This window comes from Puma concolor, chromosome D1, assembly GCF_028749965.1.
Source record: "Puma concolor isolate L17-30 chromosome D1, mPumCon1.1.hap2, whole genome shotgun sequence".
NCBI classification, from domain to species: Eukaryota; Metazoa; Chordata; class Mammalia; order Carnivora; family Felidae; genus Puma; species Puma concolor.
This window is the reverse complement of record NC_141676.1, coordinates 115,797,766-115,812,801: the sequence shown is the minus strand read 5'-3', so window position 1 is coordinate 115,812,801 and position 15,036 is coordinate 115,797,766. Positions and strand designations below refer to the sequence as shown.

The window sequence follows — 15,036 nt, the reverse complement described above, 5'->3', positions numbered from 1 at the left end:
TTAAAATTAATTATTTTGACAGATATTTAGGTTACCTCTGATTTCTCCTAATTTAAATTTACGGCACTGCACGCATCCCTCAGCCAATATCCTGGCGACACGGAAAAAGTGATTTTGAGGAGTGTATTCTTAGCAAGGAGATTATTCAGTCAGAGCATGTGTGTTTTAAAAATTCTGATCAGCATTGTGAAATGTACTTTCAAATTTATATTCCCACTCTTGCTGACACTGAACATTACCGCTTTGTCTTTTGCCAACGTGATAGGCAAGTGATGGAGTCTCATTTTGTTCAATTTGCATTTCTCTTTTTATTAACTGAGACAGCACACCTTTGGTTATTTTATTAGGCATTTGCATTTCCTCTTCTGGGAACGACGTGTTTACATCCTTAGTTGCTTAACTCTTATTTATGTACATGAAAATATATCTACAGACCTATAAACTAAGAGATGTTGCAAAACCCAGCTCCTGGCTCGGTGAGAATGTTTGCTCTTGTTCCCGGCCAGTGTATCAGCTTCCTCTTGTCGTGGCTTGTAGATGTCTGAATCAACGGTAAGATAAGTAACTTCTGTTCTTCTCCCAGAACAACTAGCTTGGTGTGGTGTGTAATTTAAAAAGAAAGAAATGACAAAGGTCTCTCACTGGCCTTTAGAAGATCGTCATTGAATGCTATGAAATGCACATGGGAGCAAGTACAACAAAAATAATAAAAATCAATTGCCTTTGATCAGTGCTCTGCAGTTTGTGTTCTTTTGATAAATAAGGTGTAAATAAATAATGAAAAAATTAGGTAAAAAAGATAAGCACCGTAACGTAACAGGGCTTTAGGGGAAAGAGAAATAAATTGGTACTGCGGGGAGTGGTATTGTGGAACAGGAGAGAATTCTGAGGACAATGGAGAGATGGAAGATAGGATGAGAAGGATTTTTGTGGGTAGAAGAGACAGAACAAGAGGGTGAGGGTCTATCTGGGAAAGAAAGATCATTGCCCTCTGAATTGAGCATCGCATTTGGAATGTCTGGGAAGTGGCCACAGCAGTGAAGAATCCTCTACCAACTTTTCTTCCTTTGAGCACCATGCTACCGTTAACTCAATCTTGAGGTTATATTATACTTTTTTTTTTCAACGTTTATTTATTTTTGGGACAGAGAGAGACAGAGCATGAACGGGGGAGGGGCAGAGAGAGAGGGAGACACAGAATCGGAAACAGGCTCCAGGCTCCGAGCCATCAGCCCAGAGCCCGACACGGGGCTCGAACTCACGGACCGCGAGACCGTGACCTGGCTGAAGTCGGACGCTTAACCGACTGCGCCACCCAGGTGCCCCAGTATATTATACTTTTTTTAAAAAATTGGGTTAGCAATACTTATGTTGGTCAAAATAGACCTTAAAACAAAGACCGTAACAAGAAACAAAGAAAGTCACTACATGATGATAAAGGGAACAATCCAACAAGAGGATGTAGCAATAGTAAATACGTATGCACCCAACATGAAAGCATCTAAATACATAAAGCAAATATTAACAGACATAAAGGAAGAAATTGACAGTAATACAGTAATAGTAGGATCCTTTCATGCCCCACTTACATCAATAGATACATCATCCAGACAGAAAATCAGTGTGGAAATAGTGGCTTTGAATGACACACTGGGCCAGATGGACCTAACAGATATATCCAGAACATGCCCGTCCCCAAACAACAGAATACACATTTTTTTCAAGTGCACGTGGGACATTCTCCAGAAGAGACTGCATTTTAGGCTACAAAAGAAGTCTCAATAATTCAAAAAGACTGAAGTCATACCATGCACCTTTTCTGACCACAATGCTATGAAATTTGAAGTCAACCACAAGAAAAACTCTGGAAATACACAAATACAGGCAGAGCAAACAGCATGCTACTAAGAATGAATGGGTCAACCAAGAAATCAAAGAAGAAATTAAAAAATACATGTAAACAAATGAAAATGAAAATACAACAGTCCAAAATCTCTGAAATGCAGCAAGAGTGGTTCCAGGAGGGAAGTTTATAATAATGCAGGCCTGCTCAAGAAATAAGAAAAGTCTCAAATAAACACCATAACCTTACACCTAAAGGAGCTAGAAAGAGAGGACCAAACAAAGCTGCAAGCCAGTGGAAGAAAAGAAGACAGAACAACGGGGAGAGTGTCTATCTGGGAAAGAAAGATCACTCCCCTTTGAATTGAGCACGGCATTTGGAACATTTGGAAGTGACTGTAGAGGGAAGAATGCCCTATTAACTTTCTCCCTTTTGAGCACCATACTCCAGTTAACTCAACTGCAAGTTATTTCATAATTTTTTATCAGCCACATCTCATATGACTGGTTCATATTGAGTTTGAGGTGAACAGAAATCTTCTGGTGTTTGCACATGGACCTTGTCTGTGACCACAGGAAGAAGATGCCACGTCTGAACCATCCTGTCCCTGACACAGTCACACAGTCACAGCAACATCCATGAACTCACTGATTCCTTCGTTCATCTGTTACAACATTCCAAAGACAGGTATCCCTGCCCACTCTGCATTAGGGCTCTGTGCCCGGTCCTGGGGACACGAAGATGAGAACGTCAAGTTCCCTTCCTTGTGGAACACGAGGACCCCCACAGGCTGGGGTAAGGGAAGGCTTAGCTGCTCAGCTAGCTGCGACACTCCAGTCTCCAAGTGTCAGAGATAACACGTCGGAATCTGAGTTGCTTGAGGGCCTCCGGGTCTTGTGCACTCTTGTTACCGAGCGCTGGCCTCGCTGGGTGCCTGGAGCTCAGGGACTGGTGACGTGAGCTCCTGAGGAGGTGGTGACCCACGGTCTCATTCAGGGTGGCCTTGGTCTTAATTTATACTGTATTTTGTATTCTATCTGTTCACAGGTGAGTAGGCTTCAGTGGAAGAAGGAAGTTGTACTGAGGCTTAAAATATTATTTCTTATTAACCAGATGGCTTAGGTGACCCTCTAGCATATTAGAAAGGTGCTATGGCTGTAAGGACAGTGGCATTATAATCTAACATAGTTAGACACCGGTTACTTCTTCGAAGATACTTATGTTCAGATTGTCTGGTTTTGAATTGTCTTGTTGCTTGTTGTAAAAGGTAAGTTTAACAATAATAAAGTATCTAATTTTCAACTCCCTGGGTTTCTGTATTAACAAAACAATTTGTATTTTCCCCATATCAAATAAATCAGATACTGTATTTATAAAACACCAATGAAAAAAGCCTGACTTCAGGGTTAAGACAGGCATAGTGAATGACACTGCCGTTAAGTGTTAGAAGACTGAACTTCTGGCCTCATTTCTGCCACTTCTAATTGTGGAGCCCAAGCCACAGACGTATAGCTCTAGTTTCCTCTTTGGTGAAATGAGAATGAGGAGTACTGATAAATATGTGTGTATACACACACACACACACACACACACACACACACACATACACACACACGTTTTGGAAACAGCTTATTTTTTTTAAGTTTAGTTATTTATTTTGAGAGAGAACGAGGAGGGGAAGGGCAGACAGGGAGGGAGAGAGAGAATACCAAGCAGGCTCTGCATTGTCAGTGCGAGGTCCGACGTGGGGCTCAAACTCACGAACCGTGAGATCATCACCTGAGCCAAAAATCAAGAGTCGGACACTTAATCGAATGAGCCATGCAGGAGCCCCAGGAGGACTTATTTGACAAAGGAGTGTCTTATGTCCCATCCAACAGCAATGTGGAACCGTACCCATGAATTCAGAGGACATGAGCATGTGCTGACTCCAGAGATGTGAGGCTGGGCATCTGCCCCGCTAAACATACTCACTGTGGCGTCCAAAACCCGATTCTCCATCCGTCCTTGCCTCATCTGCAAGCATCAGGGAAGCCCCTTAGTTTCTCAGAACTTCCATTTCTTCAGCTGGGATATGAGAATAATAAGAGCACCTCTGTCAAAGTGATGTTAGAAAGAAGACATGAGACAATTCATAGAAAACCCCTACTGTAGCATCTGGCTCAGCATGTGGTCAATGTTACTTCTGTCTTCGTCTAAAATACTTAGGTCTAGCTTCCCTATGCTTCCTAGGAGCATGGTTTCATACAGTTTCTCCAGCCAGTAAGGCTCAAGCCTCTAGGATTATGCAAAAATGTTACTGATTTATAAATATTGTCACTGACAGGTGCTGGATAGCAGTAATAATTTTAATAATTTGGTCAGAATTATAATTTGAATGAAATCAACACAATATAGCTCTTATGAGCGGCAGGCCATGTTCTAAGAACATTACATATATTAACTAACTCAGTCCCCAACAAGGAGGGGTACTATTATTATCATCCCCTTTTTATACACGAGGAAGTCCAAGGGACAGGCCACACAGCTAAGTGGCAAAGGGTATTTAAAGCCAGGACGTTTGCGTCCAGAACTCATGCTCTTAACTACTTTGTTTGACTGATTATTTTATTTTTAAAATTATTAGTTTTTTTTAATGTTTATTTATTTTTGAGAGAAAGAGAAAGAGTGCACACGTGAATCGGGGAGGGGCAGAGAGAGAGGGAGGACAGAAGATCTGAAGTGGGCTCTGTGCTGACAGCAGTGAGCCTGACATGAGGCTCAAATTCACTAACCGTGACTTGGTGACCTGAGCTGAAGTTGGATGCTCGACTGACTGAGCCACGCAGGTGCCCCTACTTTGCTGACTGTTTCATAAAAACTGTATACACTCCTGAGCACGTATTTGCTTTAAACATCAGAAAGTTTTAAGAAGTCTGGGAAACCCTAGAATTAATGATGAAATATGAGAGGAAAGACCAGGTAGACTAAAACATTAAGATTTTCTGTGATAATAAAGAGAGAAAACACTAAATAAAGGGAACCTTTTTGAAATGAAATCAGTGAAACTCTGTGAGAATGGTCAAGTAGAATTACCACGGTCACTGGCAATACAACATCCTAGACACCTCAGTTGACTTTCACAGTGAAAACGCATACAAATGCTGGATAAAGGATAAAGGGACATTTAGAAAACTAGACTTCAACAAATTGATGAAGTTAGGAATCTTCAAAGGCTAAACGGGAAGTGAGAAAAGCAAAAATACAAACAGGCCGAAGAGCTGGCTTTCTCCATGAGGACCTTTGCTAAACCAACCTCTGGTTTTCAAGTGACGGGGTTCAGGACACACTACCCTGAAAGATGAGGGACAGCATTAGAAGAGGGCAGAAGCGGGCGGTCTCTCTGGCCTCCCCTGATCCTTCTCCCCAGTGCAGGTCATGAGACCCTCCAGTGAGAGGGGTCCTCCCTATACGAGGAGAGAAGGGAGCAGCCTCACCTCCGGGGTGAGGGAGAAGAATCCCAACAGGCAGGCCTGGCTAGGCCTCCTCCAGCTCACCCCCTCATCCCCTTTGTCCTATCCCATTTGTCTATCCTGTCCCCTCACCATCAAACCTGGTGTAAAAACGCTGGTCATTTCCCTATGAAAGTTCTCAGGTCACGTAAAACTTCTATTAAACAAATTTGTACTGTTTGCTCCTATTAATCTGTCCTTGTCGGTTTACTTTCCGGATCCAACCAGGGACCCTGAGAGGGATGGAAAACTTTTTCCTCCCCTGCAGGAGCCCTTGAGGGACACAGGGGCCAGGGCCTGGGAGAGCAAAGAGCAAAGGCCTGGAGATTCCAGTGTCCTCTTAGTTTTCTTCCTCTCTCTTTCCTTCTGGAAGCTGGTCACATACCAGTCATCATTCCTGGCCCTCGTCTTTCAGCCATGCCTCTTCCTCAGTGGGTAGGAAGTGTAGTCGCAGGAGTCTCCTGGCGGCCTGGGACCTCCCTCCCTCTAGCTGCCTCTGCAGCCTCGACTCTCCCAGCTGCCCTTTCCCAGGCACTGTGCCTGGGGGGAAATGGTGAGTCAGAAGTTTCTACTAGGGACGAGTGACAAGCAGATCCGAGTAGAGACAGATTCTTTTCTGTCTTCCCACGGAAGAGAAAAGTGAGTCTCCCATGCGCTCGCCATCCTTGGTAGGAGCGTTAGCGCTCTGGCATTTACCTCCCAATTTAAGCTTTCATTTGTTGTTTCATTCGATAAATATTTATGAAGGGCCCAGTCTGTGACAATTGGTTAAGTGCTGGGGACATAGGAAGGGAAGTGAGACGTATTCCCTGCCCTTCCAGAACTTGAGTGGAACTCTCAGGAGTGGGCTGTTTCTAACCCCAGCTTGCAAACAAAGCGCGTGAAGCTCGGAGAGGCCAAGGGAAGAGTGGTCACAGGATTAAGGCTGCACCTGTCCCTTCTCTGGCCCTCGCTCCTTCTACCACACCCGCCGCTCACTGAGGATCTGTGCAGGCGAAGGCTTTTGGGTGGAAAATGACAGAAAAGGAAATCGAACTACCTTAAACTAAAACGGGAATTTGGGAATTAGGAATGAAACCAAGCCCTAGGAAGGGGAAGGGAGGGTGCGGGCGCCAGGGGAGACCCGGCCTCAGGGAACCCTACGGACAGTGTTGAGAGTCTCTCCCTTGCTCTTGTACCTTTTGCATCCCCATAGTTTGGACTGACCTGTTACCTACTATGTCAGACAGATTCTCTCCAGGCACGGGGAGGTGGGGGGGTGCAGCTTACCGGCAGTCTGTCCCGCATCCTAATGACTCACGACAAAGGAAAAAAGGCTACTTCCCTGCTACCTACAGTTAGAACAATTCTGGGGAAAGTGGATTTATTCTACGTGTACCATAAGCACACCTCTGGAGCCGCCCTTGACTCCAGAGGGGTGAGGAGTTCTGATCGCCTCTACCTGTGTCCCCCTACTTCTGTAGCCAAGGATGACGATGCTTATAATGGAAAGAAGGGGTGGTGGCCCCAATGCAGCCGCTGCATGCTGAGAACAGTGCCAACACTCAGTAGGTACCTGATGACATCGGCCAAAAAAGAAGCAGCAATCCCAATAAGGGTCTGGCACAGCACCTTTACGTCAATACTAATGGTACCATCTTCTAATATTCAAATGCTGTATTGATGAGCTTTGTTCTACTAGACAGGCTCTAAAAAATTAATTAGGAAGCCTGTCCTGCTTTATTCTTGTCTAAATAACATTCGATATATATGTTCCTTGATGTTTAAAAAAAAAATTCACCCATAAAAACATTGGGAACTAGGTTTTGGAAAAGGATGCTGATACTTATTTAAAATTCTTTCCTGGCCAGGGGGGGCGCCTGGCTGGCTCAATCGGTAAAGCATGCGACTCTTAATCTTGGGGTTGTGACTTCAAGCCCCACGTTGGGTGTAGAGATTACTTAAAAATAAATAAAAATTAAAAACAATAGAATAAAATAAAAATTCTTTCCTGGGTATTGAGTGTATTTAAATTTGTATAATTAGTAACATATGATAGATATTCAAGCTACGTTAGTTTCCTCTCCAACTGGAAAACAGAGGAGATTGTAATGCTAAAGATGACTGAGAAAGGGTATAACTTTAAGGTGACTTAAGAATTTTAAGAAGGGGGCGCCTGGGTGGCGCAGTCGGTTAAGCGTCCGACTTCAGCCAGGTCACGATCTCGCGGTCCGGGAGTTCGAGCCCCGCGTCAGGCTCTGGGCTGATGGCTCAGAGCCTGGAGCCTGTTTCCGATTCTGTGTCTCCCTCTCTCTCTGCCCCTCCCCCGTTCATGCTCCGTCTCTCTCTGTCTCAAAAGTAAATAAACGTTAAAAAAAATTTAAAAAAAAAAAAAAAAAAAAAAGAATTTTAAGAAGACTGGGGCGCCTGGGTGGCGCAGTCGGTTAAGCGTCCGACTTCAGCCAGGTCACGATCTCGCGGTCCGTGAGTTCGAGCCCCGCGTCGGGCTCTGGGCTGATGGCTCAGAGCCTGGAGCCTGTTTCCGATTCTGTGTCTCCCTCTCTCTCTGCCCCTCCCCCGTTCATGCTCTGTCTCTCTCTGTTCCAAAAATAAATAAACGTTGAAAAAAAAAAATTAAAAAAAAAAAAAAGAATTTTAAGAAGATTAATATGAGAGCAGTGCTGAAAAAGAAAAGTATCAGAGAACGTTTTGGGACCGTGCTTCTCAAACAACTGGTGATGAAGAACCAATTGCTTTTCTCTTTTAAAAACTGAATGCTGATCACTTCTAAGACACTATTATGAGGAGCAGGAAAATAAAACTGGTATACAAAACGCAGCCCGATGCCCTACTTTTAGATTCAATAAAATCACTCTCTCACATTACTGTAAATGTTTCTAAAGAGTATCTCCGTTTCTTCCCTGCCTTGGGTTGGACTGGGAATCACCTTCTCAGGGAGGGGAACTAGCAGCAAGGTTGTGCATTAACGCCCGTGTCGGCACCGTCAAAGACCAGCAGGCACGCACCTGCTCCTGAGCAAGCAGGGTTGTTGCTCAGTGTATCCAGGGAGACAGCGCACCCTGCAACACGTTAGCAAGAAGTGACTGAAAAGGACTTTTTGGGGAGGATCTCGGCTTCTGTTAGGTCATACTGAGACATGGTTGGATGCTGTCCTCAAGCAGGGGCAATTCTATGAGTGGGTACAGGACGAGGACAGGGATGAACAGAATCCAAAGCTTTCACTGGCCCAGAGACAACGGCAGTCATTTCCGCTAGGATGGAAAACATTTTGGTTATTTTTGTGGCTTGGACGTGTTCCTGTTTTTGTCTGTGTTCAGACAAGCTCACGGAGCCGCCCGGTCTCAGGATGTTCTGCGAAACTGTTTGTGCACTCACTAGTGGTGAGGGCCGGGCCAGAGGCAGGGTGACTTTCTCTCTCCCACGGCTGTGAGGGGACACGTGGGACACACTGTAAAAGGTTAAAAACATTTGAAGGTAAAGGAACCGGATGTGGGGAGTCGCTCACATGCAGGGTTTGTGCCCCCGCAGGCCTGGGCTGGAACTCAAGAGTCTGCATTTCTAACCAGTCACCAGGCCCAGGCGTTGCTGATGATGCCAGGGCCAGGCCATACTCGGAAAACCAGTGAGGTTGGTGAAGGATTTCAAAGGTGGGGATGTTTACAGGAAGGAAAGACCTATTGTAGTTAGCCGTGTTCCCAGGATAAGGTCTAGGGCTTTCTGGAAATACTCTGGTGTGGTTCTGACCCTGGGCTGCACTGTGCCTGTTCCTGGTTTAAATTACCACTCTCTGAGGGGCATGTTCACAAAGGAAGATTCTGTCCAAAGTAATGGGTGCAGATGGTTGACAGATAAGCTTGTCATTAACGTGAAAATAAGTTATGTGCTTATGGTCCACATTCCAGGAAGTTCCCAGTTACAAAAAAGCAGATCCATTTTAGGAAAATGGGTTTGAAAACCAGCGATTCAACTGGATTATCTGCAAACTGACTTATTCACAAGTAGATGTTGAACAAAATGCAAAGTAACTCTCACAATCCCCTTTTTACCTATTTTATTCTGTGGCCTTAAGACACAATTCCTTTTGTAAGGAAGATGTAATTGCTTATCCTTTTGAAACATACACATGTCTGTACCCAAAAAATTGACTTTCTGCCTGACTTTGTTTATTCTTTCCTGAGACATCTGGTGAAGAGAGGAAGTGGTAAATACGGTGGAAACGGCGGGATTTCTAATTGTTCTGAATAAAGGTTTTGACTTTCCTCTACATTTGGCTGCAGAGGGGATAAAAGAAACCAAGTGTGACCGATTATGTGCTGGCTACTTTATTATGTTGACTGGGTTACAGAAGAACTTTGACCAAGTCCTTGTCCTCAAGGAGGCTCCAGTCCATTGGAGGGACACAGCCACAATCAGCTAGAGAGAATAAAGTGTCACGGGTGTTGTGACAGACATTTGGATAAGGACGTTGAGACTGGCAACCTCAGATACTAAGTGGGGAGGGAAGATGGGAGATGACAGGGGAGAGCGGAGGCAAAGTTCACAGCGGAGCTGACCTTGGGGTTGAGCCTTGAAGTGGAGGAAGGACTGAAGGAGGGCGAATCCCGGAGGGAGGCGGCGGGGTCAGCCTGTCCGGAGGGCGGGGGGCGGGGAATACCAGACCTGTCCCCAGCGAGCCGGTGCTAACCCTCGCGGGGCCGGGGCAGGGACACAGGTACCGCGGCCTGGCTGGTGGCCCTGCTGTGACCCCGAGGTCCTCGCACACGCGTGAGCAATGCCGTCCCCGTCCCACCGGCACCCCTGGAGAGTAAGACGGAAGAGGGGACTCCCTTCCGTCCCGCACGGGTCTCCTTCCCGAGATAAAGCGCACCAAGACGAGATGGGAGAGAAGGCACCTCCCGGCCGGCCGGGTCACCGGTGAGCGGTGCGGGGTCGGGGCCCGCGGCGGGTGGAAGGGCGGGGAAGACCGGTGCGGAAGGGCCACCGAGAGACCCGCAGATACAAGCCTGAGCCCCGAGCCCGGATCCGCTGCAGGTTTGCAGCTAAGACCGCAAACCTGGGGACGCGAGAATCATGACCTCTCTTCGTGGCCCTCACCCGTGGGGCAGCGTCACGTGGCCTCCAAACTGGCGGCACCTCGGGCCAAAGAGGGCCAGCGTCCGCCGCCCCAGCAGCTCGCACCCCCTCCAGTCACGCCCTGGGGCCGCTCGGGCCCACGTGGCCTCACCTGCCTGTGGTCCTCGTCGGCACCGTGCTGTCGGCTCCGCCGCTTCTGGCAGTTTCCCTGACACATTTTGGACTCTGGAATATTGGCCCAAGCTCTGAAACCCCGGCGCTGAAGGAGGTGCTCCCGGGGGAACCCCTCGCGTTGCGTCTGGAGGCCTGCAGCGTCCTGGGTCCCGCCGGCCCGTGCGCATGCGCACCTCTCCCTGCCCGCCTGCCGCCGTCAGCTCCCCGCCCGCCGGTGCGCATGCCCACGCGCGTTTCTGACACCGGTTCTCCCCAACGTCCAGCTACGTGTCCCACGTTTTCGCTCAGCCCCACGCTGTGTCCCTGAGGAGGCCTCAGATCCCACCCGGTCGGGGCTCAGTCCCGGGACTCTGTTCCTCAACCCCCATTTCAGTTGTGGGTCATGAGGGGTGGGTCCCCAGGGTCCTCGCGACTTCTGTCCACCTTGGCTGGACATCTCGCGATCGCACGCTCGCCCTCGTCAGAGTAAAGCATTTGCTAGGGCAGCTCTCAGAACTCAGGGAAACACGTTTACCCGCTTATTGAAGGACACGACAAAGGTGCAGATGAACAGCCAGACGAAGAGTCGCGTGGGGTGAGTTCTGGGAGGCCCCAGAACAGGAGCTTCTGGAGTTGGGGTGTCACCCTCCCTGAATGTGGATGTGTTCACCGACATGGGAGCCCTCTGAGCCCCTTGCTTTAGGCATGATCAGTCCATTTTCAGCCCCTCTCCTTTCCCGAGAGAATGGAAGGTGAGGGTGCTGAAATTTCAAGCTCCTAATCCTGGCTTGGTCTTTGTGGTGAAAGGACACCCCCTGGGGTCACCTCATACAAGAAAAAGACACTCCGATCAGCCAGGACATTACCAGGGTATCAGGAGGCCTGTGCCAGGAATTGGGGGAAGGAGAGCAACACGTGTCTTTTCTGTCACTTCGTGGTGGTGTGGCCTCACACGGAGTCCCCTGCCTCTGGTCAAAATGGCTTTGGGATTCTTCTGTTGAGTCTGGGCGCTGGGATCCTGGCTCCACTTGGTGGGTCGCAGGGACGGCAGTCACTGGTGCTGGAGTCAACTTACTTTTGTGTAGATGTTGACAGTTTACTTGCTTTATTTAGGGTGCACTTCCAGCTTCCCAGTGAGGTGAATGTTACGATTTCTACACTGCCAGTGAGAAGCCTACAACCCAGACAGACCAGGTAAGTTTACCCTGTGATTCGGCTCATGCACAGCATCAAACCCACGTCCGTCGTGGCAGGTCCACCCCGTGGGTAAGGTATTGTGGGTGACAGGGGCTGCTGTTACTAACTACCAGGACAGCGAGTGTCACGTGGAGCCCTCCAGGGCAGACTGGGGAGTGTGGGCAACTGGTTATCTGTCTCTTTTTAAAAGAACAAATTATAATTTGGGTAATCGTTTTTACTTTTGAAAATTCTCCATCTTACTGATTTGTAAACTTAGTTTTATTATTTCTTTTCTTTAGGAAGGATACGATTGCCATTTCCTTTCATGAAGCCAATTTACCTCTCGTATGAAAACTTGATGAAAGACAGTACACTAAAAGTAGGTTACAGTCCAGTCTCACTGGTGAATTCCGATGCAAAGATCCTAATGTGTACTAGCTCACTGAATTCAATGATTAAAAGAATATACTGTATTGTGATAAATTATGGTTAACGTTTAGGAACGTAAGGAGAAAAATACTACATTAGAAAAAAACTATTAATGTCATTTCATATACTAACAAGCTAAAGAAGGAAATACTTAGGAACATTTCAACAGATGCACAAAAAGCATCTTATTTACTATGTAAGTAGAAAACTAGAAACAAAAAGAAACTTCCTCAATGGGATAGAAAAGTGTTTATCCTTTTACCTGGAAACACTTGAAAAGCATTCCCTTTAAGATCTGGAACAATGCAAGACGCATGCTATCGTAATGTTCTACATAACACTGGAGGTTCAGGCCAATGTAATAAGACAGGAAAGAATACTAAGAAATACAAGGATTGGATGGAAAGAGATGAGATCATCACAATCGTTAAGTATTGTGATCATTTACACGAAGACTAAAAACCAACAGACTTTGAGAAATAATAAGAAAGTTCAATATTATAAGCCCAATGCACAAAAATCAGTAGCACCCCTCAATATCAGCCATAATAAAGTCCAGAAGATAGTAGACAATAAAATACCAAAACAACAACAACCAAACCGCAAAATATCAAGGACTTAAGAGACAAAAATTCACAGGCTCATTACAGAAGAAAATTTAAAACTCCAGCAAAGGGCATAAAGAAAGAGTTGAATTAATAGTGAGATGAATCGTCTTCAATATTTAAAGGTAACAATTTTTCCCTAATTTAATGCTGTTTCAAGCAAAGTCACGGTCACCTTTGGGGAGATCCTGCCCTGCTCATATTTGGAATGAGTCCTCCACTGAGTGAGTCTTGGTAGAAGGCAGGAACCCCTCTGTGGAAGTGGAAGAAGGGCCAGACACCCCTTCTTGCTCTTTGGAAACTAGCATATGAGTACGTGATCCGAGCTCAGACATGAAATTCTCTTTCTCAGGGTTCTGAATCCTGAGTGGTGCAGGGATGCGGGGAGGGTTCAGAGGACTTTTCACTGTGGCAGCCTCCATGTTGGCATCCCAGCAGGTGCTCCCTTCTATCTGTCTGTCCTGCTGCCACCTGCTCTTCCTTGGTTCACACCCAGATTTTGAGCCTGTTTCTCTGGGCCTTTTCCCAAGATCTCCGGTGAACTCCGATGTCTTCTGCAGTAAATTCATTTCTACATTACATCAGATAGAACCAGTTTCTGTTGCTTGTAATCAAGAACCTGGAGCTGGGAACCTTGCCAAAATATTTCTGATCTTCATGTGGAAGAATTCAAGTCTGTGAATAACTAAGACCAGGAGTTGGCAAACTTTTTCTGTAACAAATACTAACCATTTCAAGCTTTGGTGGCTGGATGCAACTACTCAACTCTACTGTCACGGGGCTCAAAAGGAGCCATTGGCAGTATGTAAGCAAATGGGCATGGTTGTGTTCCAATAAAACTTTAATGACAAATAGTTGGTGGGCAGAGTTTGGCCCAGGGGCTGTAGTTCCCTGATATCTGATTAAGACAGTCATAAAGAGGTACCTGGGTGGCTCAGTTGGTTAAGCATCCAACTTCAACTCAGGTCATGATCTCGTGGTTCATGGGTTCGAACCCCACGTTGGGCTCTGTGCTGACAGGTCAGAGCCTGGAGCCTGCTTTGGATTCCGTGTCTCCTTCTCTCTCTGCCCTCTCCCACTTGTGCTCTGTCTCTCAAAAATGAATACATTGTTAAAAATTTTTTTTAAATAAAAATAAATTAAAAAAATAAAAAAGTCCTGAAAAAGAAAAGAGGAGACAGACTCACCCTACTAACCAGTCAGACACATCACCCAGCCATAGGAAAAATAATGCGGTAACAGTATGGAAACATACAAACAGCTCACGGAACAGAACAGAACCCAGAAACAGGCCTATGAGAGTTTGGGTTACTTAAACGTTTTGTAGGAAAAATTGGTTCACTATATGGAAAAAGATAAATTAGGTCCCTACTTCAGGAAAAATATAAAAATAAGCTCAAAATGTAGGTACAAAGTGGGGCGCCTGAGTGGCTCAGTCGGTTGTGTCTGACTCTTGATTTTAGCTCCGGTCATGATCTCACAGTTTGTGGGACCGAACCCTGTGTCAGCCTCAGCACTGACAGCACAGAGCCTGCTTGGGGTTCTTTCTCCCTCTTTGCCCCTCTCCGGTTCATGCTCCCTCTCTCTCAAAATAAAACAAAATAAAATAAAATAAAATAAATAAGTATGTACATACATACATACACATGTACATAAATAAAAATAAGCTAAATACAGTAGAATAAAATTGCTAGAAGAAAATATGAAATATCTTCAGGACTTCGGGGTACAGGAGGATTATGATTGCTAGGCCACTATTAAACTATTTTGCATTCTCAGCGGACACATCAGCAGAGAAAGTGGTTGTTTTATTAGGGCTAGTTAACCTTGAGCTGAAATCCGTGGGGTTAACTCAGGTGAGCACAGCCTTATTCAAAGACCAGAACACAGGAGGTAAACCATTCACTGGGCTGTGGAAAGAAAGGAAAGCCAGGCTGCATAAGGAATGGGTGCTTTTTGTGTGGACAACAATGATGGCCAACCCTGAAGGGACAGTATTTGGAACCAAAAGCAATCCAAGGCTCCGATAATTCTATAAATACTATGGCTTTCAGGCCCAAGAAAGGGACAAGCAAGACAGAAAGTAGATCCTTACCATTATCTTACTGGAGAGGCAATAACAAAGACTGGAAACACACAGCCATGGCTTCAACCCCAAGTGTCATCACAGAGAAGCTGTGAGGGTTCCCTCTTCTATGAAATGGGTGAAATACTACCCTCATTTCAGGGTTGCTGTGATTCCTGGAACCTAAGCAGGTAAGGT

The 15,036-nt window shown here is 46.0% G+C and overlaps 2 long non-coding RNA genes across 2 annotated transcripts; one reads left to right on the top strand and one right to left on the bottom strand.

The window, feature by feature from the left end:
* Positions 1-3,481: 3,481 nt before the first annotated feature.
* On the bottom strand, positions 3,482-10,986 carry LOC147577012 (uncharacterized). The gene is made up of 3 exons (XR_015240606.1): positions 10,559-10,986; positions 3,818-3,910; positions 3,482-3,622 (listed from the first exon to the last, which is right to left on the bottom strand). It is a non-coding gene; the product is annotated as an uncharacterized LOC147577012 (long non-coding RNA).
* Positions 10,641-12,222, top strand: LOC147577011 (uncharacterized). The gene is made up of 3 exons (XR_015240605.1): positions 10,641-11,155; positions 11,674-11,754; positions 12,039-12,222. It is a non-coding gene; the product is annotated as an uncharacterized LOC147577011 (long non-coding RNA).
* Positions 12,223-15,036: the final 2,814 nt, after the last annotated feature.